Here is a 24,556-nt window from a genome sequence, read left to right as displayed (position 1 = left end):
GCATTTATTCATATGGTGTCTCTGGTGTACATAGAATTAAAGTGAGGAATTCCACCCCAAAGGATGGACAATCTAAAACAAATATAAATACTGGTAATACAATAAAAATTACTAGGTCTATAGCGGGATCTCTAAGACCAAGAGATAGGAAGGAGACTGACTGTGTAGAGCTCTCCAGGTGGGCAGAAGGTGGGATTTTGGCAGGTGAGACTGGGCTTGTGAGTAGAAAAAAAAGATCCCAATTTTCTATGCAACAATTTAAATGAAGAGGAGCCCCATTTTCCTCCAAAGTGGTTATCTTAATCAGCAGAGTAGAAGAAAAATACTAGATTGCACAAAACCTCACCATTCGTACTTACACCAGAGGGCAGTGTGCTTTAGCTCAGTAGGAGAGAGTTAGAGAGAGAAAGTGCTTCAGTTACCCATAATCCAAATAGCCCATTCCTCTCCAATGCTTGGCTAGCCCCAAGTCATTAGACGTGATCCAGAGCGCAAAACAGCCAACAGCTCCCACAGTCTCGTGTCTTAGATTATTATCCTCCACTTCAAACAGCCAGCCTCCCCAAAGGCATTTCCATCTGAAAAGCCAAATCGCCCTTATCTCACCACTTTTATCAGTTTTTCTCAGTGTTTAATCATTAGTCTCTGTGTAACAAATTTGACACTCAGCAATTACAGGCCAGCATTGCAGGTTATTTGCTAGAGAATGCTGAAAATCCAGAATTCAGAGGCAAAAGGATTTGTCCAGGACACTGAAAATGTCGCTTTGGGGTGAGTGTCTTTTTTCCTTTTTTTTTTTAAAGAAAAGTTCCAAGATTTGACTACACTTTGGAAAAGCAGCCAAACGCTTCAAGGATTATTTGAACCCTAACCAAAGTGCCCTGGGTCAGATTCAAGGCTGACGCAGAAGTGCTATACAAATGGCAGGAGAAAGGAAAAGACTGAGAAAAACAGGTGTCTCCCCCGAGCAGTGTCAGATTTGTCCTCAGCTGACATTTTGCGGCTGTACAAAAATTAAGAGCATATAACATATAAAAATATGTTAATGGATGTGTAACTTTCCCCTCCCTCCCTCTCAAGGAACCCCATATCTTATAGTGACATCCAGCCCTCCAAATAAATTATGTGGATATCCGCCTGGTATATAAAATCAGATTAAAATTGCTCAATTTACATGCTTACATTATGTGATATTCTGTGGGTTTGGAATAGTTTGTTTTGTTTTATTACAAAAGCAACATGACGAAGGGGGCCAAGGAAAGGGAAATGATGGCCAGTGAGGATCTTCTCCAATAGATAAAAATAAGGACAGTCTTGTCACATCCCAGCTCCTGAACCACCACACACATGTTGTTGTTGTTGTTGTTGTTTAGTCATTTAGTCGTGTCCGACTCTTCGTGACCCCATGGACCAGAGCACGCCAGGCACTCCTGTCTTCCACTGCCTCCCGCAGTTTGGTCAAACTCATGTTCGTAGCTTCGAGAACACTGTCCAACCATCTCGTCCTCTGTCGTCCCCTTCTCCTAGTGCCCTCTATCTTTCCCAACATCGGGGTCTTTTCCAGGGAGTCTTCTCTTCTCATGAGGTGGCCAAAGTATTGGAGCCTCAGCTTCAGGATCTGTCCTTCCAGTGAGCACTCGGGGCTGATTTCCTTCAGAAATACACACCTAATTGCACATTGCTGAAGATTAGGAACACAGGAAGTTTCCTTACACAGAGTCATGTCATGGGTCCATCTAGCTCAGCACCGTCTAAGCTGACTGGCAGTAGCTCTCCAGGTTTCAGACAGGGTCAATCTGCAACCCTAGCTGGAGATACCTGGGACTTTGCATGCAGAGCTGATACTCTTCCATTGAGCCACAGCCCTTCCCCAGGATCTGCTCTGTTTTCTGTATGGAGCATTCATTTACTCTTCAGTTTCTTCTTTTAGACCCATTTTTAAAGGGGAGACTATCAAGCTCAGTGGTAGAGCATGTGTTTTTCATGTAGAAGATTCAGGTCCTCCTGGTGTCTCTAAGAGACATAGTATACATTTATATAAGTTTCTGGTATCTAACCCCAGTTTGATTGCATAGATTTCAGATGCAAAGAATTCCAAAATACATTGGAAACAGTGTAGAGAGAACACTGGATTTTTTGAGGCATGCTAAAACAGCGGGGCCTTTTTCCATTTCCCCAGCTCAGGAAGGCAGAGCTCTAAATTAACTTGCTTTAGCAGTGAAGCTAATCAGACTGAGAGATGATATATGGGCTGGAGACTTCACCCTTTCCTGGATCCTGCCTATTTTGCCATCTCATCCATACCCTGTTAGGGTAGCACTGGACAGCATGCTGCAGGGAGCACCACAACAATGCTGTTGAAAGATGGGGGGGGGGTTTCCAAATTTTATCATCACACAGGATGCTGCTGAAATTTTAGAGCTGAAAGTCCGCCACTGCCTGTTGCCCTCCTGGGGGTGATGGGGAGGAACAAACCACCGGTCAGGAACTCATCCAGACAACTGGTGTGGAGACCATTGATCCAGAGGCAGGAATGCCTGCATCTGCTGGCTCCTCAGGGTCACTGGAAGTGTGGAGATCACTTAGGGTCTTCTGCTGTTCCTTCTCCAGTGAGACCACAGGTCCCAAATCTGAGCCAGGCTGAATCCTGACAGTTGTTGTTGTTTTTCAGTGGCACAGGCCCATCCTTGTGGAACTGCTTCCCACTTGGCTCTTTTATTATATGAGTTTCAAGAGGCCTTGACCATCTTTTTGTTCTTTTGTTTTAATTGATGATGCCAGGCTGGAGTTCCCAAAACTCTTGTTGGTTTTTTCCATTGTTATACCAAGATTGATTCTCTGGCCTAGATTGCAATATCTATGCTGCTGTTTGAATATATACATATATGTGGGTTTTAAATATATATCACTGTATGATGCCCTCTGAGCTGCTGCTTTTTAGCCCTGAAAGCCAGCAGAAAACTTCAGACTAAATCCATAAGAGCAGAGCTTCGGCTCAGTTTAAATGCCCCCCCCCCACCCTGTGTCCCACTGCATTGTTGGCAGAGATTGATCCAGGATAATTAGCCTGAACCAATTTTCAGCCCCATAAAACTTTGCATGTCAATAAGGACATACCATGGACGTCCGCTGTCCTTAAGCGGCCCGTGAATGTCATGTTCCCTTCCAAGATTACAAATAAGAAGTTCAGCACTGCATTCCACATCCACCGGAAGATTCATATCTCCCTGGCCGCCGCTTTAAAGTGATTACCACAGAGTTGTTATTCCACCATGTGTATATATCATAAGGATGTCTCAAACATCTGTTTACATTTAATGGTTGGGGCCAGGGTGGGGGGGAAGAGGCCCACAGAATTATATATTTTATATTATTCTCTTTCTTCCAAGACCAAACGCAGGAACAGATGGATATAAATGATTTCCAACCAATGATGGAAGTACTGGGTGATATTAACTGGCGGCTGAGATGCCATTTCCACACCACACCACACGTGGCTAAGTGCCCGGGACACTTTTACGTGGCCAAATCCAACCCCAGATTGGGCTTTGTGGTTGGTACCCACAAACTGACATGCAATTTGCCGACAAACTGCAAGAGAGGTAAGATTGTGCGACTTTATAAACTGGGTGCTCGAACAAGGGAGGATTGTGTCCCAAACGTCTTGCCTTTCCTGCAGGATCACTAGCCATGGTTCTGAAACTTAGCCACTGGTCTCTCGACTAGCACCTTCAGTATTTGTGGGTGTCCCTTGGCTCCAGGTCAACTCCAACTCACAGCTTTGCCTTCCGCCTGGGCTCTCACCTCATCAGAGCAACAGAATCTGATATGGATCAGAACCTTTGGTTGCTCAGTTTTCTCTCTGTGTGTCTGTGTGTTGTGTATGGGTCCTTGCTACTATATTTTCCTGCTGATGTTGCTTGGTGCATTTGTTGTTTTTTCTTAATTATTACTTTAAATGCTGTTAAAGTTTCAAGAGGTTTTTTTTAAAAAAAATATCACGATTTGCTGTGGAAATGTGGAGAAGTGAATTTAAGATTGGGACAATGATAAACTGAGAGATACCCAAACTGACAGATTTTCCCTCCCGCCCTTGGAACCCTTTCTAAAAGTCTTGTCTCTTGGGCACCTGTTGATCCAATGCCAGGCAACTGTTGCACAGGTGCAGATCCTCCTCTATCCTGACTTCCCTTGGGTGCATGTGCAGGCAGGCAGCTGCGGGTGTCTACGTACTGAGGCAGTGATCCAACACTGGTATTATTGGAAGTGGAACTGAACATGGCACCTCTGGTTCGTGTGCATGAGTGCGCACACACACACAGCCCCATAAAACTTTGCATGTCAATAAGGACATACCATGGACGTCCGCCGCACAGAGAAGCATCCTCAGAAGAATGCAACAGTTCTGTCTTCCAAAGTCATACCGGGTTGCCAAGGAAAGGGCAAGTGCCACCATCCATTTCTTGCAAGTCCCAAAATAATTGAGTAAGATTTAGTGATTTGAGAAAAAGCAAACAAAGAAGGACAGTTGTTTTCAAAACAGCATTTTGCGCATCAACCTCACAAAGGACACTGATGAAACAGAAGATTGACAGATTCTAAAGATTTCAGCTAAGTCAACTAGATTTTCATTTTTAACCATCTCGTCTCACTGATTCATGGATTAAATGTTGCAGGCCTTTTTATCCTATATACTCTGAGTGGGAGTCAAATGCCAGTTGTCTCTCTGGCATCCTAACCTCGCCATGCACATTAATTCCACTTTTCACCATTATTTCTGCCGCTGAAAGCTTCGAGAGCAAGCTGCATAATAAACACAAACAACGATGAAACAAACAATGAGTACTATTTGGAAACAATTCAGCTACCGCCTTGGTGCCAATATGGGGCCTTTGTGTTGCTTTGGTTTCACCCAAGGATGGGAGACTGTGACAAACGCGTCATGTGCTGGCTCTCTCTCCCCCTCTGCAGGGAAGTGGCTTCACTCAAGACACTTTTAAAATGTTGGCTCCTTTCTCAAAGAATTATTTTGCCTCTTCGAGTTGTAAATAACATTCAAGGCCATAAACAGCCAGCCAAGGACATGGCACATCTCATATAAGCAAGGGGAACACTTGAGCCTCCATCGGTGGTATAGCCAAAACCTCTCCCTTCTCCCAGGAGTGTTGCGGTCACTTGTGAATGTGATGCAGCTGTGGGCCATTAATGCAAGCAGGGATGGACCAGGGGCTGGGATTCCAAGGGCTGAGAAAGCATCACAAGCATGTCAGAAATTCAGGATCTCTTAGAGGGGGAAGGGGAGGCTTTTTCTTCTTACACATGTTCAGTATGTGAGGATAGAGAGCAGCTGGGAAATGAATGGAGCTCTGAGAAGTCACGAGTCCATCCTCAAGGGGGAAGCCATGAAACATTACAGGCTTGTAGTGAAAAATGATGGTATGCCTGCAACAGATGCTCTCTCTCTCTCTCTCTCTCTCTCTCTCTCTCTCTCTCTCTCTCTCTCTCTCTCTCTCTCTCTCTCTCTCTCTCAGTAGGGCACATTGCAATGGATTTATAAGTTGCTGCCACACTGCTCTTCCTTCAAAACCACATCCAGCAGCTTCCTATCCCATTAAGCCATAGATTCCAAGCCATTCAGAAAATGGTGCAGAATCAGAAGCTCGTGTGATCTGCTCTAGCTAGCATGACTTGTTGCACATGAACCACTTTTAATTGCATGTGTGGATCAGCAAAAATAATTCAGGTTTATGCAAAACACACCCCTCTCTCATGATATACTAGAAGTGGTGGACATGCAATGAAGCTGAATGTTGATACGTTCGGGACGGATAAAAGGAAGAACTTTATGCGGAGCATAGTTAAACTATGAAACTGGCTCCCATAGGAGGCAGTGATGGCCACCAACTCGGATAGCTTTAAAAGAGGATTACTGGTAGATAAATTCCTGGATGGCATTGCTATCAACAGCTACTAGCCACCACAGCTATGCTCTCTGCCTCTACTATTGGAAGCAGCAATGCTTCTGAATATCAGTTACTGGAAACAGCAGGAGAGGAGAATACTCTTGTGTTCAGGTCCTGCTTACAGGTTTCCTACAGGCACCTGGCTGGCGACTGTGAGAACAGGATGCTGGACTAGATTGGGCCATTGGTTTTTACGCTTTTATAGGATGGTCCTGCTAATGCTTCTGCCTTGTAACTTTGAGGGCTTCCTCTAGATGTCATCTTTGGGGTTCCCTCCAAGCCTGAAATTGTATATCTGTAAGATGGGATTTCTGTAAAATAATAGGGCTAAAGTAGGTCAAAGCAGTCACTTTGTCATGTTAATGGACTTAGCCAAGTTTGCTAAATGTTGGCTTTGTTATGTTAAGCTTGGTCAAAAGTGTTGTGTAGGAACTACCGGTAAATAGCTGGAGAGATTTCCAGAAGGTAAGTTGCAGAGAAGTTCTCTCCTCTCCTCTGGTTGCAGAAGTCAGTGACTGTAAGAGAAAAGTGGAACTGACCACACAGGTTTGGGGCTAGAAAGCACAATGAGGGTTAGATTTTGTTCGCTGTGAGAACCCAAAGCTATGCCTAATTGACTGGGGGAAAGCCAAGATCTGCTGGGGAGTGTTAATACTATGAACCGTCTCTCTTACGTTCTGCCTGTAAAGGTAAAGGGACCCCTGACCATTAGTTCCAGTCGTGACCAACTCTGGGGTTGCGGCACTCATCTCACGTTATTGGCCGAGGGAGCCTGTGTACAGCTTCCGGGTCATGTGGCCAGCATGACAATGCCGCTTCTGGCGAACCAGAGCAGCGCACAGAAACGCTGTTTACCTTCCTGCCGGAGCGGTACCTATTTATCTACTTGCACTTTGACGTACTTTCGAACTGCTAGGTTGGCAGGAGCTGGGACTGAACAACGGGAGCTCATCCCGTCACGGGGATTCGAACCGCCAACCTTCTGATCAGCAAGCCCTAGGCTCTGTGGTTTAACCCACAGCGCTACCCGCATCCCTACGTTCTGCCTGTATATAAGAGCAAATAAAACCACACATCACAAAGACAAGCCTCTAGCGACCTTCCTTCCAACAAAAGCAAAGCCAAGGTATGCACCAAGACCCCTTTGTTCCCTAACTGCTGAGAGAATGAGGTGCATGTAACATTTGCACGCAATCCTGTGGAAATAATGTTTTCCCTTCAGCTTAGTAACAGCATCACTGAGAACTCTCCTTCCTGCTTAGGTACAAAGTCATTCAGGCACCAAGATTAGATCGACTGAGAAAAACTAAAAGCCAGGTTGTTTTACACAATTCTTTTAAAACAAACAAAATTTTACTCATCCAAGGGCAAGAGGGAGAGGAGAAAATTGAAAGCTTTTAGAGGTTTCATCTCCGTATACATAATTATGTGAGAGAGTTTGACCAAGCTGCGGGAGGCAGTGGAAGACAGGAGTGCCTGGCATGCTATGGTCCCTGGGGTCACGAAGAGTCGGACACGACTAAACGACTAAACAACAACAACAACAAAGGAAGAGTATATTCCCTTCTGTATAGCACAGGTAAGAGAGAGAAAAATGTGGCTTACTTTTCCTCATAATGAGGGCATGCTTAGTTCAGGATTTTTGAAGAAGTGGTTTTGCTGAGGAGGAATCATACCTACTGCTTCCAGAACCAACCTTGAATAGAAAAAAATAAAACAAAATACATGTATAGTGGGATGTCTGTATGATTACAATTTTTTTAAAGCATTAAACATGGGGGAGGGAATCTCTGAATAGCTACCAATATTTATCTTCAAAATGAATGTTACACCCCCCTCTCCAAAATCAGAAAATTATATCCACCACTGAGCTGTAAGATGGAATTTATTGCTGGAATTGGTTTTTGGAATCTATATTTTCAGGAAAATATAACTCATGTAGTATATTTCTGGAAATTTTGAGTATGAAGAAGAATGCATTAGATGATTTTCTGAAATGCTTATTATTATGCCATGATTGTATTATTATAAAGTGATGATAAAAAAAACCACACACCAAAGCAAAGAAAGGATAAAGAGTTTTTCCCATGATAAAGAAACCACCGCAGTTCAAAATGTACTGGGACCAAACTGCACCTCTCAGTTGCAGAACTTCTTCCCTCATTTGCTGAAATCCCTTAGCTTTGTACTTATAGTACAATCTGCTGCCCCACAAACAAAACCCAGAAGCAGTTTCTAGTATCTAGTACCTACTCCAGTAATACAATAACAATACATACTAAGACAGATAATATCACAGGAACATAATCCTGAGAAAAACTAAACAAGGAACCGTTCATTTAACCCACATAAACATTTAAGAAAGCATACAGCTTACCAACAGACCAAGTCAAAGTATCCATTAAACAACTCCCTTCAGAAGGCTTCAACGGCAGGTGGATAGAGCAGCACAGGTGAAGCCAATCACACCTTGATTGCAAAATTGCTCAGGCTTTTAAAGTGCATAATAACCTCATGTGCCTTTTATGTTTTTTCCTGTGAAATTCATATAGTTATAATTTACTGCTCACTTCTTATTTATCTTATATTGGGATTTCAGGGAAGGGCACAATAAAAAGCATATATTAAACACAATTAATATGTTTTATATGCTATTTACTGCTTAGTTACTACTTTTATTGGGGTGGGGGGTTTAAAGGGAAAATGCTGTTTTATTAATTTGTTTGTCTTACTTAATAAAATTTATACACTGCTTGATTGTAAACAACAACAGCAACAGCAACAACATCTCAAAGCGGGTTACAAAGTTAGAGCGTAGGTGCAGATAACACCAAGGTTGCCAAGGTTGCATGTTTGAGCCCTGTATGGGACAGCTACATATTTCTGCCTTGCAGAGGTTTGGACTAGAACAGGCATGTCCAACAGGTAGATTGTGAACAACTGTGGCTCCCCTTAAAAAAGCTCAACATTTTACCTCCTCCCTGTAAAAAAACTCAACAACTTGACCCGAACCCTCCAAAAATGGGCCTTCCTCCTTCCTAAAAAAAAGCTTAACAACTTTGACCTGAAGGGGGTAGATCACTGCCAGTTTTTAACTCTGTGAGTAGATCGGAGTCTCTTGGGAGTTGGCCACCCCTGGACTAGAATATCAGGGGTGGCCAGCTCCCAAGAGACTCCGATCTACTCACAGAGTTAAAAAACTGGCAGTGATCTACCCCCTTTTGGGGGGTTCAGGTCAAAGTTGTAGGGAGGAGGAAAGCCCAGTTTTTGGGGGGATGCAAGGCAAAAATGTTGAGCTTTTTTTTAGGGGAGCCAAAGTTGTTGAGCTTCTTTGGGGGGAGCCAGTGATCTACCACAGACATCTATCATGATCTACCTGTTGGACGTGCCTGGACTAGATGATCCTCAGGGTCACGTTCAGCTCTATGATTCTATATATTTGTTCTAAACTGCTTTGAAAATTCTTGGGATTATATATCTGGAAGTGTTTGGTTTTTTGTCCCCCCCCCCCCAAGAGAAATAGAGACATAAAATAATGAAGAGCAAGCAGTCTTCAGCAGGTTCATTTGAAACAACTGAGCATCAGAAGACTCTGCCATCCAAAAGTGGATCATTAAACATTCACATCTGATTCCAAGTTGTTTGACCCTGCTCCTTTGCTATTTGTATCTAGATTTCCCCCCCCCCATTTTTATTTTAAATGATTCATTTCTTTCTGTTCCCAAGTATTTTTTCCAGAGGCTCTGAGATTGCAATCATGGTGCTATTAGCTAATGAATCCCAAACCCAAATAATGAGCAACTCAGGGTGGGGGTCCGCTTACACACAATGGTGAAAACTCCACTGCTACAAGACCAAATGCTTGAAATAAGAAATGAGTAAAACCTAATTTGAACCTCAGCCCCCTCCCCCCCCCATCTTGGCACTGCACCAAGGCAGGGACCCTCCCTTTCCATTGATTTCGCTCTGGTATAAATAGCTCATCAGCAGAGAAAAGTGAGTTTAAAGTATCAAATGTTCAAATTGTGCTCATCAACAAAAAGGATGCTCTCTTCCCTCTTGAAAGGAGGGGAGGCTGAGCTTGGACTGAATGAAGAGCCTAATGACACCTTAGCTGGTTCCTCCATCAGGGTTGGCTATTCACCAATCCTGCTTCATCAGCAACAAAGGAACTCTGATCACAAACAGGCCAGGATTCAATCACACGTCCTGAATCCCGCCTGGTTTTCATCTTGTTTTTCCTTTTATTGCACAGACTCCATTAGAGTGAGTCTTTCCGATAATCAACACGGCAGACATCTCCTTTTGAGAGCAAGACGTTAAATAGGCTGAGCATTAGCTCCACAATATAATCATTTTACCTGCTTCCTATGCCGATTCAGCTTTCACTCAACACTTACTGGATTTGAGAATATCAAGCTAATGTCACAGAATAATTTGTTTGCAGAGTACAATTGCATAGGGCAAGGAGCACTGAATGCCTGCTCAGTGTTTGTTCTGAGCAGGTGTGGGGCAGGGTGCAGGCCAGAAAGGCTGCCTGTGGCTATCCAAGACGTTTCCTTGCATACAAAGTGCAATAAAAAGAATAATTGAATATGTCTACGGGCAGCCCTGTTTAGGGAAGTTTTTAATCTGTGATATTTTAATGTATTTTGGTATTTGTTGGAAGCCGCCCAGAGTGGTGGGGAAAACCCAGCCAGATGGGCGGGGTATAAATAATAATAATGATAATGATAATATAATAATATATTCTAGCTTTCCTCCAAAGAGCTCAAGGACACAGCTCAAGGTGGTGCACATAGTTCCCATCCCCACAACAAACCTGTGAGGTGGATAAGAGGCAGTGACTGGCCCAGGGTCACCCAGTGAGCTTCAAGGCTGAGTGGGGATTAAACTCCAGGTCCTAAGTCCAACACTCGAACCACTGCACTACACTAGGTCTCTGACTAATGGCTCTATTTATGATGTTTTTTATCTTATCTTATCTATCCTACTGTCTCCAAAGCATAAAATAAAACCGCATATCAAAATGGTCATTGATAGGTAGCATTTTGAGCTACAAAAACATGAGGTGCTAATGCTCAAATGCTGATAAAAGTGTCATGGCTGCCAGCACAAAATGGCTGCCCCAGGCAGCTAAAGGAAAGAGAGAGAAAAGAGGTGCCAGTGAGTGAGTACAGTCACAATCAAAGCCACATTTCCATCCTGAGGCTGGAAAGCTTTTACAGCAAAAGTGGTGACTCTTGTTTGAGAATATCTTTATCTATGTACAGAGAGAGTGTGAGAGAGAGGCCATATTCACACCACACATTTAAAGCACTGTGGAACCATTTTAGATGGCTTCCTCCTGTAGTTGGTTAAGGGGGTCAAGCACTGTTAGGATACGGCTGCAATACGTTCAGATTTTCCCGGATATTGCCAGGATTTCAAAGGCAGAATTGACATCCAGGGTGGAAGTCCTGAATACCTGCTGCCAGTCAGTGTAGACAACACTGAGCTAAGTGGGCCAATGGTCTGACCTGGTATAAGGCATCGTTCTAAATTCCTGGTGTTACATTCCTCTAATCTGCCAGCTCCAGCTGACATCCTGTCAGCCATATTCTGCGCCAACAGATGCTCCCAAAATGTATTGAAGGCAAAGAGTCTCATGCAGGCAATTCATGGGTGAAGGGCTGTGAGTCACATCTTTGCAACCCAATGATGAGTGAAGAAACTGAAAGAGCAGTTCATAAAAGAATGCTGCAATAATAGCTGCTTAATTTTAAGAAGAAAGGCCATTTCTCAGAAGGACACCAGAATGGAGACCAAAGCAGTGCACTGTTAACATGTGGCAGCCATAAACGGCAAGAGCTTTACCAAATCTTTCTGCCAGGATCAGGAAGTGATAAAAAAGAGCCCCCTTGGAGAGGAGAGGAAATATTTGCAGACACCTTTAGTGTCGTTCGGATAAGAAGGCCCTCCTGGAAGAGGACAGTGGAAAAACAGTAGATCTTTCACTCACAAAACAAAAATAGAGGCTTTACCCCTCGCTGTAGGCAAAGCATGAGAACTGGCTACCCGTGGAGACTTCACAGCTGCAAGGCTGACATTTAAACAGGGTTTTAAAGGAAAGCGTTAAGAGCAGAGCATTTAAGCAAAACCTTGAGGTTAAACCATTTAGATACAGTTGTTCGGATTTCGACAGCAGCTTGTATGAGGAACATTTCATAGGAACATTGGAAGCGGCTTCAAGCCGAGACATTTTATTGCTCTATACTGTATAGGCTCAGTATCATCTACATTGACTGGCAGTGGCTGACTGGGGCTTCAGGCAAGAGGAAGGTGTCTTTCCCAGTCCTGTCTGAAGATGCTGAGGACTGAACCTGGAATCTTTTGTATGCAAAAAGGATGCTCTAACATTCAGCTATATCTCCCCCCTCCAGAAACACACCACTGTTGAGGTTCCAGAGGGTGTGAACAAGTAGAGAGGGGTATACAGAACTGCACTTTTCAATTGAGCAGTAGACAATAGATAATGCAGTGAAAAGTTGAAAGAGCAAACTCTCTGAATTTTAAAAGTGATATTTTGCATCCAGGCACCTGTCCAGGCACGTCTCCCTGGCTGGATAAGGTCTGTAGTCAAAGGCCATCTGGATTCCCCAAAAGAGGCTTGTGAAACTAAATTGGACACATCTGTAGACACACACAAAATTAAGCCACGCGCTGGTGAGAGGCAACCTTTGACATGATTTGTCACTTTGCATTTCTTTCTACTTATTGGTTTGCACTGAGGGGTTCTCTCCTCCTTACTGTAAGTACCTTTTAACTGCAGAACAAAGCCTTCCTGCCAAAACAGCCCCCCTGGAAAAAGGCACTTTCCTGGGATATTTTTTGCTTTCCAAGAACTGAATAATTTCAGAAACAAGAAGTTATAAACTTTCATCTAGCCTCTCCCTCAACTGTGCTTCTCAGAAAAAATGTGGGGGGGGGAGTTAAGTCAAAAAGGAAAATCTTTGACAAAAACTACTGGTAGCCGTAACTTTTGCCACGTGAGATGGGGGGAGGGATTGGTGGTGTGATTGGCTGGAATCACCCAGGTGAAGATTCATTCTCAGTCACCTTTGCCACCAGGAATGTCCTCATTTAGCCAAATCTGATGAGCTAAATCACAGCATGACACTCTCATGTTCGCTAAGTGATCTCTGATTGGCTAGGAATGCTCTAGGAAGGAGAAAGAAAGTTCATCACACACACACATACCCCAAATGGTTCAAGAACAGAATAAGAAAGGTGGAAATAAAGCAACAGCAAAAAGGTATTAAAGAGGTTCTTAGCTCTCCCAAAGCTAGTGTCGAGACAAAACTGTCCAATGAAACTGATTATCAGTTGCAGCCATAAAATGCTGAAGTTGACAGCCCTTTTCCGGTGTTACATCTCTTAAAAGGAGCAGCTCCTATATGTGGCAGACTCATCAAAAAGTGTTGGGTGTTTTGGACTGTGGTCTTTGCGAAAATTACTAAAATGACTGGACAGCAACTATTGTAATCTCCAGATTAAGCGTTTTTCAAAGCAACAACAGGGTTTGCCATTTCAAACCTCTACAGTACTTGGTTATATTCTTGCAGCTGCCCAGCTAGTTTGTTGCTAAGTATTGGAAAGACCTAAATGGCACTAAATTAGCTACAGTGGTACCTCTGGGTAAGAACTTAATTTGTTCCGGAGGTCCGTTCTTAACCTGAAACTGTTCTTCACCTGAAGCACCACTTTAGCTAATGGGGCCTCCTGCTGCTGCCGTGCCGCCAGAGCACGATTTCTGTTCTCATCCTGAAGCAAAGTTCTTAACCTGAGGTACTATTTCTGGGTTAGCGGAGTTTGTAACCTGAAGCATTTGTAACCTGAAGCGTTTGTAACCTGAGGTACCACTGTAATTGGTATAAGACGACTTGGTGAATTGCTTTGGTGGAGGAATTAACAAATAATCAATGTTTGGCTAAAGCAGGCTTCCTCAAACTCAGCCCTCCAGATGATTTGAGACTACAATTCCCAGCATCCCTGACCACTGGTCCTGCTAGCTAGGGATCATGTAGGCCAAAAACATCTGGAGAGCAGAGTTTGAGGAAGCCTGGGCTAAAGGAACAGAAGATGAAGTCTAATTAGCATATTGGTGTTCTTTTGAGCTTTGTGCAACCAAAAGTGAAACATAGACATATTCCAGCACAAACAAAACTTTCTGGATGCTATGAACATGGTGGTCTTTAATTGTTATACTTTCTGATGGGATGTACTGACAAGATTAATGGTTTGTTTGTTTTTTTAATGTTTATTACGGCAAACAGCCAGCATATTAAACCAGAGATTCTGCGTAATTCTCTACATAAACAATAAAAACGACTGATATGGGGTTTTAACAGTCAATATACTAATTGAATATACAATACTTAAAATACAGGTCCAGCGGGATAAAACACCATAAAAGAATAAGAGATTTAACTAAGAACTGTAGCAGCAATATCAGCATCGGAGAGCAGGACAAATTGTTATAATATGTTATTCAATAAAAGAGATTTACATTTTTTAATAGCTAAGGTGCAAAATTTGGCCACAGCGTAGGATACTGAGCTCAAAGAATCTTCCAGAAGGAATTTGCGTAATGTTTCAGGGGGAAATTCCAGATAATATTGCAAGGGTGTGAATTTTGATAATAGGGGTAAAATGAGTTGCGATCATTCTTCACTATAGAATGTGAATAACAGATTCCACCTTCCAGTTACAGGTAGGTAGCCGTGTTGGTCTGAGTCGAAGCAAAATAAAAAAATTCCTTCAGTAGCACCTTAAAGACCAACTAAGTTTTTATTTTGGTATGAGCTTTCGTGTGCATGCACACTTCATCAGATACACTTGAAACAGAAGAGCCAGACCCTTATGTATATACAGAAGGTGGGGGATGGGTGGGAATGGGTGATGGGCTGATAGGAGTGGTAAACCTGTTGATGGCTGTTAACGACTCCTGATGACTACAATTGGTCCTGCGGGGGGGAAAAACAAGGGCTGAGGCGCTAAAGAAAGCTTGATCATGCATAACAGCCATCAACAGGTTTACCACTCCTATCAGCCCATCACCCATTCCCACCCACCCCACCCTCTGTATATACATAAGGGTCTGGCTCTTCTGTTTCAAGTGTATCTGACGAAGTGTGCATGCACACGAAAGCTCATACCAAAATTAAAACTTAGTTGGTCTTTAAGGTGCTACTGAAGGAATTTTTTTATTTAGATTCCACCTTGTTGTATTAATGGTCTTGGTGGTTTTTTGTTTTTGTTTTACTTTAGACTCTCCTTGTATCCCTCTACAAGATGAGGAGGGGATTGTTTTTTGTACTATAAAAATTGCGATATTAAAAAATATATATTTAAAACACACACAGAGAGTGCAGCTCCTAACAGCAAGTACCCTCACAGCATATTGAGAATAGTAATAATTCTGCCTTGTTTGTTTCAGAGATGAAAGAAAAGAATTGGAATATGCAAAAAGTCTTGCTTTCCCAGCACAATGTTTTTTGGGGTGTTTCTTTTTCTTTTTTTTCAGACAGTTGCGAAGGAAGCAGCTGTGATGACACCCCTCCAGAGCAGGTCTTTCGGAATGCTGGAGCGGGTGATGGAAAGCGAGAGGCGCTTATCCCAGGATCCACACCACATATGCATTATTTTTCCAAGACAAAAAGCCAATTTCATAGGGCCGTAAATCAGCGGCCATAAAAATTAGCACTTTTGAGCACACAGAGCTGCTGCCAGGTACGAGATCTCAACTCTTTGAATACACAAACCTTGAACTCAAGGAATGCAGTGTGTGAAAAACCCACAAAGAAGGAGGAGGAGGAGGAGGAGGAGGAGGAGGAGGAGGAGGAGGAGGAGGAGGAGGAGGAGGAGGAGGAGGAGGAGGGACGCAAAGGGCACCACCCAGGGAGGACAACCATGAAGACGGCACTACAAGAAGAGAGTCGAGAGCAGGAGCATTCCCATCCGATGCTGGTGCCAGTGTATGCCCAAGATGGCCCTGTTCACTGATACAGACATCCTCATCATTCTTATTCTTATCATTTCATTTATGAATCACTTCCCATGAGGCAGTGTTACATAACTGGCTATTGGCCATGATGACTGGGGATCTTAGGAGACAACAGCATCTACGGGGGTCTGCAGGTCCCCTACCCTGGTTTACAAACCAGTCGTGATCACTGTCCAAGGCATTTGGGTAGCTGCCCTTCTCAATAGAGAAGTTGTGGAATGAGGGGATTGGATGTGATGCATGGAATCCCGCCTCAGGCCCTGTCTGCGCTATACATTAAAAGCAGTATCATGCCACTTTAAACACTTGCAAATTAACTGTCATGGCTTCTCCCAAAGAATCTTGGGAACTGGAGTTCATTAGGAGCGTTGAGGGTTGTTAGGGGACCCCACATTCCCCTCCCAGAGCTGCAGTTCCCAGAGTGGTTTAACAACCACTCTCCCTTCCCAGAGAACTCTGGGAACTGTAGCTCTGGGAACGGAATACAGGGTCTCATGACAACTCCCAGCACCTTAACAAACTATAGTTCCCAGGATTCTTTGGAGAAAGCCATGACTGTTAAAATAGGCACAGCGAAATCAGTGTATCGCTAAGAATGATAAATCAGTTGGTTAGAGCATGGCGCTGATAATGGCAAGGTTGCAGGTTCAATCACCATATGGAGCAGATACATATTTCTGCATTGCAGGGGGTTGGAATAGATGACCCTCAAGGACCCTTCCAACTCTACTGTTCTATGATTCTACTAGGATCCAACCCACTGGTTTGTTCAGAGTAAACCCACTGAATTTCATGGAGGCAACTAATCTTAAGTCCATTTATTTCAGTGGGTTTACTCTGAGTAAGGTTCAGTTAGCTCCAGCCCTTCGTGTTTAATTTAACTCTTGACAGCAGAATATCTCCATATTTAAGTGTTATTTGGATCTCTTTTCGGCTCCTGCTCTGACACACAACCGATTATGTAATAGCGTACCAAAGAATAAAAGATTTATATTTATTAATACTCATCACCTGTTTTTGTTTAGATGCACTTATGCAATGAAGCTCTCTTTTTCCACCCTCTGCTCAAACGCAAAAGAGTTACGGCGAGGAATGCTGGCTTGCAGTTCCACCTCTGCGTCTTGAATGTCTACAAGAAGACATCCTTTAGAGGCAAAATTACCCAGCAAGGGCTCCAGAACCTCCACGCCTCCTGCTGTTTGAAATGGCAGCCCACGGGCCAAGTGAGCTTAATGGCACATAAAGGCTGAAACAGGCACTCCAAGCCAAACCTTTGGCAAATCCAAAAGGCATTCACAGCCAAAGCAGCCAAGCCAATTTGTCCACTGGGAAATCGGAGGACATTCTTGGATGAAGCAACTTAAGGGACAAAGCCCTGGCAGAGGAAAGAGCTGGGCAACAATATTCTGTTTCTTGGCGTAGGTCTGGGCTCACGCTTGTGGGAAAGGAAGCAGGGAGGACTGGCAGCCTGGTCACAATAAGAGATTGGCTTCCGTTGCCTAAAAGATAAGGAGGAAGCTGGAAGGAACTAGAACTTTCCATGTGAAAAGGCAACAAGCTCAACATACTGTGGCTGCCCGTCCTAACCCACCATCCAGAGCAGAACGTTCCAGGAGGTTACAGAAGTGCCAAATAAAGCAGTCACTTAAAACAGCTGTATCAACAACAGAATAGGAAAAGGCTGTGGCTCAGGAGTAGAGCACATGCCTGGCATGCAGAAGGTCCCAGGTTCAATCCCCGGCATCTCCAAGTGGGGCTCTGAGAGGCGCTTGCATGAAACCCTACAGAGCTGCTGCCAGTCAGTGTCAACAATAATCAGCTAGTGGGACCAAGTGTCTGATTCAGTAGAAGGACACTTCCAATGGTCCTGTTTTAGGGAGTAATTACTGAATCATGCCACTGTAACCCTTTCCTAAATTAGCTTGGAGGTGTGGAGTCCAATATATTTGCCTCTGTGCTTACAACAGTCTGATCCAATGACAATTTCACCATAAGCAGAGCTTTTTACAAGCGCAACACCAACAAAAAAACCAGTGGTCGTGCAAATATGACCGTTGTCATTAAAAACAAAAAATAAACCATAATTGCTAGGACTCTTGCTATTTTTCTAGAAAAAACTGGTGTTGAAACTCTCCATGAAATCACACTTGTAATGGCAATGACACCCACCGGAGAGGTGCGGGAACTGAATTCCGGTGAGTTCCAGCTGGAAAAAAAACCCACTGGCTATGATTCAATGGGCAATATTCTGATGCCTCAAATATCAGAATTCAGGAGGCTTTGGGCTCCTTTGGGAAGAGTCAGTGTAGAGCAGGCCGGCCCATCAGGGCAAAAAGGGCATTGCCCCGCCAACCTCAGCAGGACCTCAGACAGCCTGTCTGCCTTCTTACAATCAGTCCAGGGGGCAGCCCTGCCTGTCAGTTACCTCCTCCTTACTCTCAGAATTGCCCTTGTGGAACTCAGCAGGAAGAAGGCAAATGGGGCCTAAGCTAGAATGTGTTGGTTCTGCCTGTCCTGGCCTCACCTATTGTTAGCCTCCCTGCTTTCCACCCTACCAGTCCCAATGGGCACCAGACAACACTGGTTTAGGACGTTAGAGTCAGGCCAAACAGACCCAGCCTCAAATCCCCACTCAGCCCTGAAGTTCACTGGGTGATTTTGTGCCACCCCATTTCTCCCCAGCTCACTTTCCTCACAGGAGCTGTTGCAGACCCTTCCTTATACTCCATTCATTTATGGACCAAGGAAAAGGGTCTGCAGTCAGGAAAACAGTGGGTGAGCAGACAACGCTCTTCCCCCTATGCACCCAGAGATATGGTGCAGCAGCAAGGGCCATACCTATCTCAGAGAGCCATCTAGCTGGTCTTCTTCTTCTTTGGCGATCACTCGTAGCCGAGTAAGATTGTCTTCCATAAACACAATTTTAACAATGGGCCCGCAAGTGACTGTGGAGGCCAATTCTGGATCCACACGTCCTTCCACAGTGGGGACATTGGTTTCCAGGCGGGAGTTGATCACGCTGTAGATTTGCCAAGCGTGCCTTCCTCTTAGCACGTTTCTCCCTTGGAGCCCTCCCTCATCCCCACTACCCACGGAGTCAAACTCCAAAGTCTGGTCTGAAAGAAATCCTCATGTTTCATTGTGTGCCTCTATGCGCCTGTCTGCTAAACCTTGCAGGTGACCTGACAGCCTCATTTTACCAGATTCAGAAAACAGGCAGGACTAGCAGCAATCCTGCTTTGGGGAGGGAGGCACTGGCTCAGTGCCACGTCTATGGTCTACATATCCAGCCAAGAGCACTCGCTGTGAAGACTCACTCACCATCCACGGTGATTTAAATAGCATCAATGAAACATATATTTTCTGAGAACTGGGACAAAACACTTCCCTAGCAGGGAGGAGGGGATCCCATAAAACCTGCTACCTGTGTGCTGTCTGCTTTGCGCTTTTCGGCATATATGGAGACATCCAAACACCACAAGGCAGGCTGGCCGTCAAGAGTGATGTGGAGAGCAGATGGGGAGATGGAAAGCACAATTTTATTTTATTTTAAAAAACCAATGCTCTCCAGGCACCAACGCAAGGATCTGTCAAGCCACTGCTAAGGAGCCAGAGGGGAGGTGTGGGTGTTAAAGGGGTATAAAACACAATATCCAGAGAAGCAGGAAAAGGTCAATCCGCCAGTATTGCAGCAGAGTATTTCATTTCAGCTTTCAGGCTGTGCAAGCTGATCTTTGGAAAGAAAGCAAGTGAATGCCCATGTGTCAGCTGAGATGTTTCCTGCCACTGTTTACATCTTGGAGGTAGGGAGAAGAAAGAGGGAGAGCGGGGGGGGGGGGGCGTGAGGAAAAGGGGCCCAGTGCTGGCTTAATAGAAGCTACAAATCATAGATGAGCACTGTTTTTAATTGCCAGGAATGTTTTGAGTCTTATCCTACCCGGGCCAATGCAATTAGCAGGCATCTTACAGGAAACAGTGTTGCATTGTGCAATTTACCGTAGGTTAATTAAATGAGAGCCCAATTAAAGGTGGCTTAATTAAATGGCAATTAAATAAATTGTAACTAATTACTTTAAAATCCCTCTTCATAGCTGAAAGTGAACAAATCAGTCTAACAAGTTGCAGAAGCATTTTTGCTTGAGTTTCGCTTGTTCGTTTAATGCAACCCTATGAAAATCTTTTGGCGAATTCTTCAGATTTACATGGACAGATTTACATTTACCTTTCCACCCCCTCACAAAAAAAAAGGTTTGGTGAAACTGACTTGACACCATTTTCAGCAGAGTTCACTGCAGACCACAATTTCCATCATGCTAGGCTGCTAGGCTATTTCAACTTGCAAACTACAATTCTACCAAAATATCACAAAATAGTGTGCAAGCTTCAAGCTCTCCAGAACTCTTCATCATCTTCCTATGGCTAGTGTATGATCTAGCCACATGAAGAATTCTGGAGAACTCAAATGCTTGCTAGTTATTTTGTAACATGGGGTTTGGGATTTTGATTCTGGGCCAGCAAGGCTACCTTAACTTTTTGTGTATATATCACCTCAATATTTCTTACAAATGGATGAGGATTATAATTCACATATCGTCTACAATGATGCACTGAGGCCACTACTTTGGGTGCTCAGACCCCCCCATTTGTCCAGTGCAGTTAATGGTAGTGCTGGGAAGGATGGGGGGCAGATGTAGGCAAGCGACTGTAGAGAATGGCGGCCTCTCAGAAAAGCAGAGAAGAAAACAATTTTGCAAGCAGCTGCTATGGCAGCTCATGGTTCTTTAAAAGAGATAAAAAGTGATGGCCACTCCCGCTTCCAATATCTTAAGAATCCTGGAAAGAGCAAAGGCCTCATTTGCGAAACTGACCGTACTTTTGGCAAGAGGCAAAGACTAAGCAACAGGAGACACAAAACCACGCAATGGGGGAATGAATCTTTCTGATCAAAGAATAAAATTAAGCCAGGGAAGATTTCAAATTTTTGACATTGCTCTCATCAGCTTTTCCATCTGTCCTTGAGCACGAAAGATAGCAAAATAAGAAGAATATTTAAAACACAATATAAATATTGTTGACACTGCCTGCGATATCTCACTCACCAGGGCAAACGTGTTTCATTAATCTTCCCATGCCCTTTTATGCAGGATATCTTATCTTGGGATCACTCCTGAGCTCACTCCATAGGACATCACAAAGCTACAGTTACGCCAATAAAATATGGATTAAGCATTATTAATATTTAACTGATGGACCCAGAGCATGTTCCTAGGGGGTTGGATTGCTGCTGGAATTTTGCTCAATTCAGAACAGAGGCACTCACCCCCACCCCAATTCTACCTGCAGTACCCAAAATATGCATCACTGTTTTGTTTTGTTTTGTTTTTGAATATTTGGAAGAGATGTGACAGGTGGATGCATTTCTGCCGGAATATTTTAATTGTACTTTTATCATTAGGTAGCTTTTATATTGTTGTGATCCGCCCCAGGATAACTTGTGATGAGGAGTGCTATAGAAATTCTATAAATAAATTGCAGACACATGCGTATAAGAGCGGATCCTATACATCAGAGCACTTGCAGAAGCCCAAACATTTTGCCATGAATAATTGATCTCTGGTTTGTTGGTCAGTGTAACCAATGGATGATTTCTGTGATTCACTGCATGCTACCAGGATCCAGAGCAAACTTGTCCTAAGTGCTGTATGATGGATAGATAAATGGATGCAGATGGATGAAAGGACAGATTGGTGCATGGGTGCACACAAAGAGAGAGATTGATGGATATAAAACTTATTCGCAGAAAGTTCAATTTATGCCACAATCTACTCAGTTCCAAATACAGGTGCATGTCAGAATGTACCCCCCAATACCACCTGTGCTGCCCAGGGGAGCTTATATCAGTACAGTGGTACCTCGCAAGACGAGTGCCCTGCAAGATGAATTTTTCACAAGACAAATGCGCCTTGCGATCTGATGGTGACTCGCAAGACGAATTCGTTTTGCGAAAAATTCATCTTGCGAATCGCGGTTTCCCATAGGAATGCATTGAAATTTAATTAATGCGTTCCTATGGGCAAAAAAAGAAATTTCAATGCATTCCTATGGGAAACCGCAATTCGCAAGACGAATTTTTCACAAAACGAATTGACTCGCGGAACGAATTAAATTTGTCTTGTGAGGCACCACTGTACTTAGAACACATGCATTGCATCCAGAAGTCCAATCTTTGAAATTTCCAAATAATAAAAAAAGGTTCTCAGGTTTTGGAACCCAGAAAGACCCCCAGCCTGAGGTCCTTGAGGTTTCCTGTCCAGCAGAGCAATTGTATCAAAAATATCAAACTAAGAGCATCAGAAGTTGCTGTAATATCAAGCCTCCGTCATCACTCTAGCAACCATTCCCAGAAAGTATCCAAACATTTGCATCTGCAATTTTCCCTGGCCTTCGCAACACAGATAATTCATAAAATAAATACAGATGACTTGAAGCAGAGGTGCAAAATCTGGTTCCCCCCCCCCCTGAAAGGTTTTCATGAGCTTGTCAAGCACAACTGGTCAAATGGTGCAAAAGGGAAATCCCAAAAGAAAATGTCGAGATGGTTGTTATCACGGGGTGCAGGTTCCTTCCAAGATTTTCAAAGGAACCAGAAAAACTAATGTAAGAAACTGAATCTTCTAAGGGGGTGCCGGTTTTTTTGTGTGTGTGTGTGTGTGTGGCCAAATTAGCATTCTGAAAGAAAGTATTGAACAAACCCAGGCTTTACAACTGGAAGACAAAGTACGTATGTGGATTTCTACATATTTTGGATCCCCCCCTTTATTTGGGCAGCAATTAAGCGCATTTGCAAATAACACTCACAAAAACGGAGTCTGTTATCTTTGCTGTGTTTTACTTCCCACTTTTATATTGTATTATTTTACTGACAGGAGAGTGTGCAATTCAAACTGTCAAAACACTGCGATAATTATTATAAACTGTTAGGCCACAAATCATCGGCAATCCCCTGTTAAAATAAACACGGGGAAATGATCATATAATCAAGCCCCCACCTGTTTTTAATATCCAACTCCTTTCAGGGGAGTCGCTGTTTCTCTCCTTGTTCGGTTTGTGAAAACACAGCCATCACCTGGGCCCCCAGAGATGTCCCTGGGTTCCCCTAGCTGCCAACCTCAGAGGCAAAGCACTGGAGGTATGGAGAAAGTGGTCCCTTTGGCAACAGATCTCACCGGCTGGCTGCTATTGGAATGGTGCCCATTCCCCAAGATCACTTTCATTGGTACTGGGAAATCTAAAGGGAACTCTTGTTGCAGCAGCCATTAACCTCAGATCCCTGTATATTTAATAGCACAAGACTTCCTCCCCACCCCCACAAAACGAATCCTTGGAACTGCCATTTATATCTCACTGTGTTACAATTCCCAACCCTTTTGACAAACTACAGTTCCTGGGATTATTTTGGAGAAGTCTTGGCTGCACACACACACACACACACACACACACACACACACACACACACACACCACATTTAAGGGACATGATTGTTATATGAAACAACGGACTGCCATCAGCTAAGCCACTGCAAAGGAAAGCATCTGGGTGTCTGTGGCAAAGATGGAATTGGGGTGGTGAGGCTGAAATCAGAGTGAGACCAGATGCATGTGCAAAAATCCCTTTTTCTATGCCACTATTAAAGAAAGAGGAAGCCTAATGTCTTCCTTTGTATCAGAGGCAGCAGGAACTGGTCAAGGCTTCTCTTGAGCCTGGGCTCCATCTTACAAAAGCCTGGGCCTTTGGCTGGTGCAATAAAGTTTATCATGATGATCTTACATTTTATTTTGAATGCTTAAGTTTCAGCCTCGGAACAAGAGAAGTAATTCCAAAGAAGAAGAGGCATTTGGGCATGTGCAAAGTATCACAAGATGCCCCACCAGTACAGGCAGGCATGGACACACACGCTGGATTTCTATTGCCCCTAACATTTCTAGTGCAAATAATGGAAAAACTGGCAGTACCAAAAGTCTGTACCAAAAAAAAATGGCATCAGTTTGTTTTTGTCAGCCATATTTAACAACAAAGGAAGGTTGTTGCTCCTTTTCAGTGGTGGCACAGGCTTGCACTCACATCAAAAAAGATAAGCAAAAAAGGGGTTTTGTAGCACCTTAAATATGAAACAAGGGTGGACCACAGTTCACATTAGCAGATGCAAAAGTATGATCCTGAGTATAAATGGTTGGAACGGCATTGCAAATGGTGAGGTCAGAGCAAAATGCAATGTAGAAAGCAAAGTGATAATTACATTATTAACAATAGTCATCCACAAAACAGTTGCTGGTGATAACACAGGCACCCTGCCTGGCATTATATCTTTTTGATGCCACCAGACACCCTGCTGTTTTTGCTGCAAGAGCCTCACACAGCTGCCCCTCTGGAAAGAGTTAACAGAGAGAATTGCTTCAGGATGGGCCCGTGCTGGGGCCAAGTCTGCCATCCAGCCAGGCATTGCGGCGACTCACCAAGGTGCTGCAATCCATCACAGCAACGCTGCAAG

The 24,556-nt window shown here is 43.8% G+C and overlaps 1 protein-coding gene across 2 annotated transcripts in view; it reads right to left on the bottom strand.

Annotated features, from left to right (window-relative positions):
- ZNF469 (zinc finger protein 469) overlaps positions 1–24,556 on the bottom strand; it is a 280,478-nt gene that overhangs the window by 238,712 nt on the left and 17,210 nt on the right. For both annotated transcript variants that reach the window (XM_035118173.2, XM_035118176.2), the window contains exon 2: positions 7,569–7,659. The gene's annotated coding sequence lies outside the window, so the exon portion shown is untranslated. The remainder of the gene's footprint in view (positions 1–7,568; positions 7,660–24,556) is intronic.

The sequence above is a fragment of the Zootoca vivipara genome, chromosome 6 (assembly GCF_963506605.1).
Source record: "Zootoca vivipara chromosome 6, rZooViv1.1, whole genome shotgun sequence".
NCBI lineage: Eukaryota > Metazoa > Chordata > Lepidosauria > Squamata > Lacertidae > Zootoca > Zootoca vivipara.
Note: the sequence above shows the minus strand (reverse complement) of the source record. Positions and strands in the feature narration are given on the sequence as shown.